The sequence below is a fragment of the Amblyomma maculatum genome, chromosome 3 (genome assembly GCF_055883805.1).
Source record: "Amblyomma maculatum isolate TAMU_Amacu chromosome 3, ASM5588380v1, whole genome shotgun sequence".
Lineage (NCBI taxonomy): Eukaryota > Metazoa > Arthropoda > Arachnida > Ixodida > Ixodidae > Amblyomma > Amblyomma maculatum.
In genome coordinates this window covers 215,273,261-215,285,626 of record NC_139346.1, presented here as the reverse complement: position 1 = coordinate 215,285,626, position 12,366 = coordinate 215,273,261, and positions in this window count along the sequence as shown.

Sequence of the window (12,366 nt, the reverse complement as noted above, 5' to 3'; positions counted from 1 at the left end):
AATATCAACAAACCAGAGGTGTTCCTCAAGGGGCAGTTCTCTCACCCGTGCTCTTTAACATTTTAATGAGCTCTATTCCCACTCATCAAGAAGTTCGCACGCATGTCTATGCGGATGACATCGCGTTCTTTACTGCTGCACCTGACACTCAAACCCTCAATGGGCGCCTGCAATCGTACCTGAGCTCCCTTCAGAATTGGTTATGTGACTTAAGATTTACATTAAACGTAAAAAAGTGCGTTGTCCTTGTTTTCCAAATTAAGGACCCGGTAAATCTTTCTCTAACATTTCAGCAGGAAAAGATTCCTCAAGTTAAAATCTTTGAAGTATTTAGGGATCATTTACGATGATCATCTGACATGGAGGGATCACATTGAACATGTTGCAGCGAAAGGGGCTCGTGCTGTGGGTATGTTGCGCAGGTTAAGCAATCCCAGGTCTGGAATGCGGCGAGATGCTCTTATAATGATTTATGTCATGTATGTCCGGCCAATTATAGAATTTGGACCTATGCTGTTTTCTGGTTCACCTGCTAACAAAATTCGTCCGCTTGTTCTTTTAGAGCGGGAAGCGCTTAGATTATGCCTTGGGCCCCCCAAATTTGTGGCTAACAATGTACTATACCCTGAAGCCCAAATACCACCGTTGTTAGCTAGATTACAATTATTGGCGATCCAGATGTATCTAAAAATATATGAATCTCAATTCCATCGTTCCCTGTCAATTTTTCGTTGCGAGGCGGCCTCCTTTTTTGGAGTCAACTCGCCTCGGTTTCATACCCCGCAGGTAATACTAGTGCTAAATTTGTTACAACCTTTGTATGTAGTCCTTTCTAACATCCTTCCAACAAAAGTACGCGCATCTTCGGTTCAAATTGTCTATGATGACATTTTCCCCAATAACGCAAAACACTTATCACCACAGATTTTAAATGGATTATTAGAAGATCATTTACAAAGTCTTCACATTAGAATAATGATAGCAACTGATGCTTCTCAATTTTATTAAAAGGCAGGCGCTGGAATATACTGTCCGCTTCTAGATTGGGCTTTTTCTATTCGTCTACCGGATTGAACCCCACTTTTCCAGGCGGAGTTGCTGGCGGTGGTGCTTGCTCTGCGCAAACTAGACATACTCAACAGTGGCTGTAATCACAGCCACTTATTCCTTGTGCTCGTCGCTTTCTTGGAATATGGATGCGCCAATATTAAACACCTTTATTTGATTGCTCCCCTAACATTTGGGCCTCATGAATATAGTGTGGGTACCAGGCCACAGTGATGGGACAGTCAATGTTGTTGCTGATAGACTAGCTAAAGAGTCCATCAATGGCCCCGTGTTGCCTATCCTCCCGGCAACAGCGTACATAGCAGCAATATGATTTCGTAGGCGCTCCTTATAAAGCACGCAGACTGCATTATTTTAACATAGGATGACTATCTGCATCTCGAGTATTCCTAGAGTAGGAAACCATGCTAATCAAGGCTGCGCTGCCGTATTCCGCCACTAAATTTCCATATGCACAGGTCTGGTTCGGCGCTTACTCCTGCCTGCGCATTCTGCGGGGAACCGGAACAATAGAACATTTTTTGCTATTTTGCCGCCATTTTACAATGATGAGAAAACGGTATTTGGAGAAGCCGTTGCAACAGCTCGGTCTCAATTTGAGCAGCCAGATTTTATTATCTTACGGTGCCACCATGCTTGGGTACTGCAACAGGTCTGTTTTTAACGCCATTAAAGCCTTTTTAATAGAATTGAAACGTCCGCCTTGCTAATATGCTTTGAATTTTTTAATCTGTAAATACAAATCTCAGTGTTCTCCTACTGCGTGCGTTTATAATTATCCTTTTTGTTTTAGTTTTTCATATTTTAATTTTCTTCTCTTTCCCTAGCAATTATTTTTTTTTGCGATGTAATTATCCATCTCAAAAACAAATATCTCTGCACCCCAATTCTTGGTCGATCCCCATGTGTGGGTATGTGCCATCAAACTATAAAGGAGACCAACAACAACAACAGCGTCTGTCTAGGTGGCTTTGTCTGTGTGCTCCTATCTCGTATGCGTGTCTCCTGAGTGTCATCCCTAGCCCGTAACATTTTGGCAGCAGTGGTGGGATGGCGCTCATTCCCGCCCAGGGCCGAACGCCATACGAGACTGGCGGTCGCTCTCCGCCACTCAGGCTCCAATACCAGCTCCTGTGTACTCACCGGTAGGGTCCCTGGGAAATCCTGCAGGCCCTCGCCGCAAATGTCGAGATGTTGGCGTTACAGTCCCTTCCGGGGGAGCCTCAGAACACCGTGGCTGTGATCGGCACCGAGGCATTTCTTGGCGCCATCGGGGATCTTGAGGTCCATCGCAAGGTACGTCTCGGGCACCCTGATTCAATCTCTGCCGCTTTGAGTCTCGCCATCGAGGCAACCGGCAAGGGGCGCAAGCGGGGCTCCGATAAAGACGCCCACTTACGGAGGAAGCTGGCTGACCTGGAGCGGACGCGCAGCAATGCTTCCGTGCGCTGCCAGAGGCTGCAGAGCGATCTCGGCCAGGCCGACGGGGCACTTGAGGAGCTCGAGTCACGTGCCTCTCAGGATCTCAAGAGTGCACAGGCCTTCGAGACACGCAACGCTGAGGTCCAGGAACTGCTTCACGAAGGGACCAAGCAGAGGCTGGTACATGAGCTCGCGTCTTCGTCAGCTGGAGAGCGAGCGCACGACACTCCAGGAGCAGGTAGAGGAGGAGGGGGAGGCCAAGCGCAGCCTGAGAAACAGGTCGCCACCCTCATACAGCAGGTGGCCGAGTTCAAGAAGAAGGCGGAAAAGGGGGCTGAGGTGGTCGCGCAGACGGAGGATGCCCGCAAGCTGGTCCAAAAAGACATGGAGACCCAGCAGCGGCCGAACCAAGAACTGCGTGCCCTCAACGACAAGTTGAGCAAGTCCCAGCGCAAGCTCCAGGCCGAGGTCGAGGACGTCACCATCGAGCTTGAGAAGCAGAGGGCCAAGGTTTTGGAGCTGAAGAAGAAGCAGTGCAAGTTTGTCCAGCTGCTGGCAGAGGAGAAGACCGTGTCGGAGCGGCTAGCCGTCGAGCGTGGCGCGTGAAGGAGACCCGCATTCTGGCCCTGACGTGGGAGCTCGAGAAGCGCAACGATACCCTCGAGAAGCTTGAGCGGTCGCGCAAGTAGGTGCAGCTGGAGCTGAACGACCTGGTCAGCTCGCAAGGCACCGCAAGGCATGAGTTGGAAAAGGCCAAGCGCTCCATGGATAACCAGCTGACTGCACAGAAGACGCACCTGGAGGAGCTGAAGGATGAGCTGCAGCTGGCCGACGACGCCAAGCGGCGTCTGGACGTTACTATTCAGGCACTCAAGGCCCAGCGCGAGCGCGACCTGCAGGCGCGCGATGAGCAGGCTGAGGAGAAGCGGCGGGCCCTCGCCAAGCAGGTGCTGGATCTGGAGGCGGAGCTAGATGAGGAACGACAGCAGCGGTCGGCCACCCTGGTGCTTCGCAAGAAGCTCGATGCAGATCTCCAGGTGTCCGACTGGCAGATGGTATCAGCGAACAAGGCTAAGGAAGAGGCCATGCGGGCACATGAACGAAAAACTGAAGCTCAAGCCAAGGCGTTCAGCATGGAACTGGAGACGCTGAAGACAAGGCAAGCGAAGGAAATAAAGAGCCTGGAAGAAAGATTGTTGGCAGAGTGTGAACAAAAGGAGCGGCAGCTGCTGTCAGGGTGGATGGTGGTCTGGCCCACTCGGAGTGGCTGGCGTGCTTTGAGAGAGAGCTGCGGGAATGGCTCAAGAAGCAAAAAGTTGCTTCTTGAGCCAAGAAGCACAGAAGCAACCATCTTGCACAGGAGGGCGGTTCGTCCACTGCAGATGTGGAGCGCCTACAGCAGCTCACCGAGATCAACACTCGGCTGATGTGCGTCTGGAGAGCGAAGCGTCCAAAAAATCAATGTGCTCATGTTGAAGGCTTGTATAGCAGTTTTGGCTTTCGTCCAAGTGGTTGCAGGGAAGGTCCCATGTGCTGACATAGACCTGGCGCTCATGGATGCACTGGGATGAAAGAACCTACTCTGGATGTGGACAAGTCCAAACTGGCGCCTGAGGTACAGGAGCCCACGAAAACTGAAGGTGTCGAGTGAGAGACCAAGGACGAGACCAAGGCCGCAGAGGGAAGCAGTGGTGAGGGTGAGCAAGATCAGCCCGTGAAAGTGGAGACCGAGAATAAGGTCTCCCTATCGAGGACAGAGGGTGAAGAGGAGGACGAGTAGAAGAACAAGAAGCCGACGGTCGAGCCTGACACGGCGCCTACGCTAATAGAGGTAGACATTGAGGCCATGAGTGTCATTGTCCAGCTGAACGTCTTCAAGCTCAATCAGTCCAACTTCGACCAGGTGGTCAACAACATGCGCTACATGCTCCTCAACTGCTATGCGCCATGGTGTGAGCACTGTGTGAAGCTGGAACCTGAGTACGCCTGCGAGGCCACCACATTGAGGCGGCGGGACCCACAGGTGCTGTTGGCCAAGGTGGACACCACGGTCGAACAGAAGCTGGTCAATCGCTTAGGCGTTAACAAGTACCCTACACTCGTCTTCTCGCACCCGGGTAACCTGACCGAATATGAGAACACTTTTTTGGCCGAAGGAATACGATGGCGGAGAAGACGGACCTGCTGTTTGCGCCACTAGTGGAAGCCTTGCTCGAGCTGACCGCCGTGAACTTCAAGCTCACCCACGCCAATGCCAATACCATGCTGGTGTACTTCTAAGCCCCATGCTGCGGCCACGGCCGCCGCCTGTCTCCAGAGTTCGAGCGGGCTGCGCGGCGCCTTAAGGCAAGGTGGATGCTAGCGAGAAACGGCGCCCTGCGCGCAATGACTACGCCCCGCTGCACTTCAGTGAGGGGCCGTTGCCGTTAAACGGCATTACCTGATACTGCGGTGTCCACCGGCCAGTCTTCAGACTACGACTGGAAACGGTGCTTTCCCCGGACTTAGACATTTACAGTGATTTTTTGAACTCTTCCGATTGGTGTGTATTATCGTCTATTCCATGTGTAGTCTGTGTTTTCGCGTGCGCGTGTGTGTTTGTGTGCGGTTGGATACGTTCAGTGCATTTCCTGTCCCCTTGCTCCCCCCCCCCCCCCCTCTCCCCTGTGGAGAGATGTTACGGTATGGAAGACAATGAAGTGCGGCGCTAGCGCGTGGAAGAGAGAGCGGGAAGATGAGGTCGAAGAAGCCGATGGTGTTCGGCGAGTGACTGTCTCGGTGGTTGTGTCTGTGTGCTCCTACCCACTATGCGTGTCTCCCGAGTGTCATCCCTAGACCGTAACAATATATATGTATATACGCAGAAAATTCAGGTGGAAGTGAGGAGCTCGTTATGATGTACAAAGGAAAGAAGCCAACAGTCGGTGATGCTAAGTGTAAATTACTATATATATATATATATATATATATATATATATATATATATATATATATATATATATATATATACAAGTGAAAAATTGCTTCATACTGTTTCCAAGTTAATTTGGAGTCGACGTTTCGGCAGGAGCCCTGAGACTTGAGAAAGGCAGGGCTCCTGCCGAAACGTCAACTCCAAATAAACTTGGAAACAGTATGAAGCAATTTTTCACTTGTATGTAACCTCTAGCAACCAAGTACGTCTATTTACTTATGCTATATATATATATATATATATATATATATATATATATATATATATATATATATATAATAGAGCGAAGTGTACGCTTCATTTAAGAAACGTTTTATTGGACTCGACGTTTCGACCAGAAGCTGGCTTATATATATATATATAATATATATATGACGAAAAGAAGCCAACAGTCGGCGAGGCCAAGGAAAGCATTGGGGATTGTACTTTCCCCAAAGTTTTCCTTGGCCTCTCCGACTGTTGGCTTCTTTTCTTCATGTATTATAACTAGCACCCTCATTTCCCCTTCAGTTATCTGCCTATATATATATATATATATATATATATATATATATATATATATATATATATATATATAGGGAGGGGGTTGAATCTCGAATGGGTCCGGTAGGTCATAAACTTGAAATAGGTAACACACGATGAAAAAAACAACACTTTAATCCGACGTTTCGGCCGGGGTCCGGCCTTTGTCAAGGAATGTAGAAAGAAGCTGTCGGTTCCCATTTCTTATATACATGCACAATCGAAACACGGGACCAGCCACTTTCAACAAATAAACACCAAAATATCAAAAACAAGATTTCACACGCGTGATGTAATGGCGGTGCAAGGTATATAGAACGAATGACACGTGTTGCGCTTAGGTCATGCATCTTAATATGTTGCACAAAGAAAAGAAGATATATCACTAAAGAGACTGTTGTCACTATCAGGACACAAAACAAAATATCGCGAGGTTATAATGGGTGGAGTACATGTCACATTTAATCCTGCAATATTCAGGAGGGGGAGGGGGGTGGGATTGATCAACTGAAATATCATTCTCATTGGTAGGCGACAGTAGCAGATAACACGTCAGTAGAATTTAACAGTGAAATATAACTGTGATTTAGCGCGGTACACACACACACAAAAAGTAAACAGTCACTCAAATCGCGGCATGGTGACAAAACTCGATTTTCTGCTCAATGCTATGGGGAAAAAAAAGAAGCAATTAAAGTTAACTGTTCGTAACAGTGTTGATAAAAGGAATCGTGGGCAAGGTTATAGGATAAGTTGTAATGATCAGTGCATGTTACGGCGGGAAGCAATATGACAGTGAGAAACTGGCAAACATGAAAAGATCAGTGCAAGTAAAGCATGGCATACTGTGAGGGGCTTTGGGCTGTGACCGTAAAAGCGCAAGCGAAGAGGCAAACAGTGCAAAATGGAGCCAATGTCGATTAAACATAATATCTTTTAAGAAGTTGCCAATGGTGCTACCATTTAGTTAAAATGCTACGACGAGAGACAAGTTAGCTTGCCAATGTTTTCATTCAGACCACAAGAAACCGTGTTAAACTTATGTATTAAAAATGATTCGCGAACCTCGCGTTCATGGTGGGTTCTGAAGCCTGATTCCAGTAAAGTTACTTGCATTTTTTCAAAGGGGTGCTTGGTAATGTTTACATGCTTAGAGATAGGAAGGTTAGGCAGTGTATTACAATGAGCTTTATGATTATTAAATCGGTATCTGAAAGGTGTTTCGGTTTGGCCAATGTACTGAATTTTGCAGATAGAACATTCAAGCATGTAAATCACGTTGTCCGTATCACATGAGAAGTTGCCTCGAATCTTTATATTAAAGTTCGATGCAGTGCTGAAAGCTTTCACTGATGTAGTCATTTGTGCACAAACTTTGCAGCGTGACTTGTTGCAAGGATGGCAGCCGATTGGTGCAGTGGGGCTAGTTTTAGACGAAGTTAAAATGTCACTGAGGTTCTTGTTACGGCGATAGACAACACGGGGGGCTTGCTGATAAATTTCTTTTAGACGATCACTTTGCATGAGAATACCATGATGTTTCTTTAATATGCCTGCAACGTTGGGGACCGAAGCTGAATGCGTTAGCACGAGATTGATTCGTGATTGGCCGGATGGTTCCTTTTCCGCTTTGAGGAGTGCTTTGCGATCAAGAAGGCTTGCTCGTTCCACTGCATAATTTATTAAGCGCTCTGGATATTTGCGTTCCATTAGGGTGTTACGAAGGTTGGCACAGTGAAATTCAAAGTCGCGATCGTCTGAACATATCCGTTTAAAGCGGACGGCTTGTCCATATGGGATGCTAGTCTTCCAGTATTTAAGATGGCTGCTGTCGAAGTGCAGGTACTGAGGTCTGTCACTGGGTTTCCGGTATAGATCAGTGATTAGTTTGCCATTCTTTATTGACACTGTCACGTCTAGAAAAGCAATAGTGGTTCGAGAATAAGAATGAGAAAAGTTTATGGCCTCATGCACATTATTAAAACTAGAGATGAATGATAGAAGTTCTGCCTCACCATGTTGCCAAATAAAAAAAATGTCGTCTATGAATCTCTTGTAGTAAAAAGGCTTTAGCGGGTAGTCTTCGAGAAACCGGTCTTCTAATAAGCCCATGAATATGTTGGCGTAGTTGGGACCAATACGTGTACCCATCGATGTTCCGTTAATCTGGACATAATGTCTGCCATCAAATTCAAAGTTGTTAAGTTCAAGTATCAATTTAAGAAGGATAGCCAATGTAGAACCGTCAATATTACTGCACAAGGTTCGATCTTCAAAAGCCTTTACAACTGACCGGATGCCATCGGAGTGGGGAATATTGGTATAAAGTGACGCAACATCCAGAGTTACGAGCAAGACGCCTTGAGGGATGGTGATATCAGCTATATCTGCTAGGAAATCAGTTGTATCCTTTATGTAGGACTGGAATGTGGCTGGAATCTTATTGATTAGAGTGTCAACATAGCGTGACAGGTTTTCCGTTACGGTTCCTATACCGGAAATGATGGGTCGTCCAGGGTTGTTTGGTTTATGAATTTTGGGCAATAAATAAAATCGACCTGGTACAGGGCTAAGGGGAATTATTGACTTTGCAGTGCTTTTGTCAATTGTTTCACTCAAGCTAAGACTGGATAAGGTTTCTTCCAAGACAGTTTTAAACTCCTCAGTCGGATCGCTTTCTAGCAGGCGGTAAAAGGAATCATCCGCCAGTTGCCTTTCGGCTTCCGCGATGTAGTCACTTCTGTTCATGACTACGATGGCGCAACACGTGTCATTCGGTCTATATACCTTGCACCGCCATTACATCACGCGTGTGAAATCTTGTTTTTGATATTTTGGTGTTTATTTGTTGACAGTGGCTGGTCACGTGTTTCGATTGTGCATGTATATAAGAAATGGGAACCGACAGCTTCTTTCTACATTCCTTGACAAAGGCCGGACCCCGGCCGAAACGTCGGATTAAAGTGTTGTTTTTTCATCGTGTGTCACCTACTTCAAGTTTATGACCTACCGGACCCATTCGAGATTCAACCCCCTCCCTATATATATATATATATATATATATATATATATATATAGGGAGGGGGTCTATATATATATATACCTTCCTATATATATATATGCAAGGGGTTGGCAATGCTTGAGAACTGAAGCAGGTGAGATCAGCGAGAATAGCCAGACGCGAGCTCGAGGCGATGGCCATGCGGCTCGAGCGTAAGCCCGGTAAGGCCGTGTTCCTCTTCACAATGGCCCTCGGGCAGAAAAGAAGCCACCCTGGTGACTTAAGGGGCGGACAAGACCGCGGGATCATAGAGGACTGGAGGCGTCGAACATTCACAGTCACGCGGCCGTGGGGATGGAGATCGGTTAACGGCGTGAGGGGCTCTCAACAATGTAATTCACGGTGAAATGTCGACTGCAAGGCACGATAGGGGCCCTGATATTTGGCGATAAGTTCCTTTTATAGGCCCGGTGTACAGGGAGGCATTCATAGGCGAAAAATGCGGTGTGGGCGGATCTACATTGCGGCCTTTTTGGATGTATTGGGTATCTGTCGTGAAGGACCTAAGAGTCTGGCGGCAATCTTCAGTATGCTTGGCAGCTTCTGAAACAGTGGTGCACCCAGATGTATCAGGGTGGTAGTGCAGCATAGTATCAGTGGGAAAGCAGGAATGTCGGCCGTAAAGAAGAAAGAAAAGATAAAACCCTCTAGTAGATTTTGTGGCAGTATTGTACGCTAACGTAATGTAGGGAAGAACCAGGTCCCAGTTTCTGTGATTCCAACCGACGTACATAACCAACATGTCACCTAGAGGGTGCTTAAAACGTTCTGCTAGGCCGTTCTCTGAGGGTGGTAAGCAATGTAAGTCCGATGAATTGCACCGCATTCTTGGAGCAGAGCTTTGATAACGTCAAACAAACAAACAAACAGAAATAAACGGTCGCGGTCGCTGAGCAGCTCATGAGGGGCGCCGCGTCTAAGGACGAACTGCAACAGAAGAAAGGATGCTTGGATGTCGCAGTAGGAGTGCAGCTATTTCAGCATACCGGGTCAGGTGATCAATGGCAACCATAAACCATCGTTTGCAAGATGCAGTGTACGGGAGTGGCCCGTATAAATCAATTCCAACGCGATTGAAAGGACCAGGGGGACAAGGTAGCAGCTGCAACTCGGCAGAAATACGGTGAGCGGCTGCCTTGCGGAGTTGGAAGTCGAGGCATGAGCGCACCTACTTCAAAACAAAGTGGCACATGCGACGCCTCTAGTATTGACTTGGAGGCACGTATACGTCTTGAAAAGGCCCGCGTGACCCCATTGCATGTCAGCGACGAAACAGGAGTAGACTCAGGACCATATGCGTCGGAGAGGGGCTGAGGTGGTGCCGTGCGGTGGTGATCCAGTGTCGTCGGGGTTGACAACAAAATTGAATAGCTACACGGTACCGATGCATTCGTCGTGGCACAAAGCGAATGGAGCTTGAATACGGGCTCGAGACGTATAATAAGGTGAGTTAGGTGAATATGGTGAGCAGGGCATGTATGGCAAGGGCAGGCAGTAGGCAGGAAGGAAGGAAGGAGGAGGAGGAAAGGCAGGGAGGTTAACTGGAAGAAGAAACCGGTTTGCTACCCTGCACTGGGGGAAGGGGGTGAGTGGATATAAAAGTGATGGGTAAGAGTGCTATGGCTGAATTCAGTATAGTCATATCACAGTCATGTCATGTCACATCACATCAGTCACATCACATCACATCACATCACATCACAGCAAAATCAGAGCCTATCGATCAGGCCCATGCTTTTCATGAAGCGGAACACTGCTTGGACGTCCTTCACCGCTGACGATCGCCACGGCCACTAACCTAGAATTTTGATTTCAGTCATCGGCCTCCATCTAGACGCTCCAGCGCACGGCAGGCACACCCTTTTCGCACTGTATATGGGTCACTCACAAAGAATGTGGACCATAGTCTCGTCGCACCAGCAGGTTGCACATGCAGGAAAGGGAGAAGAAAATTATGAGACGGCATGAAGACGCACTCAAATCGCGAGCAGAGCCACAGGAGAGCGGCGCAATCACGGATGAGTACGCATATAAGGATATCAGTACTGTTGATGACAAGAGCTTTGGCAGAAAAGAGGCATCGCAAAGTCCAGCGTCCGGCCCGAGATCGGGCAAGGCAGAGAGCTCTAGTTGGGCCCGAACTCAATCGATAACCGCGTCGTGGAGTGATCGGAAGTCCCAACCTAAGATGGTCGCATGTGAACATGACGGCAAAGCGATGGATTCGATCGTGTATAAAATATCTTGAGTACTCGAGCAGTACACGCTACTGGCGGCTGAATGAGATGCAAACTTGCAGTCCGTGACAAGTCGGAAAGGGGCGTCTTCACTTTCCTCAAAAAGGGGCAAAGCTCATTCGTCCATCACAGAGATCGCTACACAGGTGTCGACAATCGCCATCACAAAAACAACCTCTACGAATACTTCAATCAAGTTAGCTGCAGATAAACAAGAGTTTTAAAATTTCGACGTCAACACAGTTCTCGCCTTAGGAACTGCGGCAGCGGCACCTAGTTTTCCTCTTGAGTTGCCGAGGAACGCCCTCGCATCGGAGAAATAAAGCGCCGACGTAGGGAAAGTGAACGGCGACCGTAGAAGTCGTTGTGGTCAGGAGACAGCGGGCTGCTTAGAGACAGCTCAGTAGGTGGTGAGTACTGATTCTGGAGCCAGCAGCCGGAAACTTCTTGAGGCGGCAAGAGCACGAGAGGTCGCTGACAGACTTGGAATGTCAGTCACCTGGATCAGCTGAATGCAGCCCAAGGCAAAACAATCTAAATCGCTGACAAATAAAGTTTTTTCTCTCTCTCTTCAGGCGGACGACAAATGCTCATATGACGACGGCAGTTCCTCGCCACGTGACCTGGCAAGCCGCGAGAGTAGCAGATGGGGTCACTGGCGCGCCATGTGTATCCCAGTTGAGTAAGGTGCCAAATAAAACCTCCGGGTGCTCGCACGAGAACAGGAGGCGGAGCATAGATAGTCGGTTGTCGAGGCGGAGCGTAGGTCGGACAGCAATTTCCGCATAAATCGACGGAGTCCCGACAGGCCAGGTCGAGTACCTTGAGGAAGGGCGACCTGTTCTCCTTGATGGCGGTTAATGAGATGGAGCTGTCGAGCAACTACTCGAATGAAGGCCTGATCTGAGGTAGGAACGAAGACTGGTCGCCTGCATGCCAGGCCAGCAAGTGACTCGACATGCATAATGTTCTCGCGAATCAGAGCCCGCTACTTGCGTAATTCGTTGAAGCTTTGGCCAAGGGTCGATTACAGCGACAGTACGCAGGTCTCGCGCCAACATCTGAGATGCGTCGTCATCGAT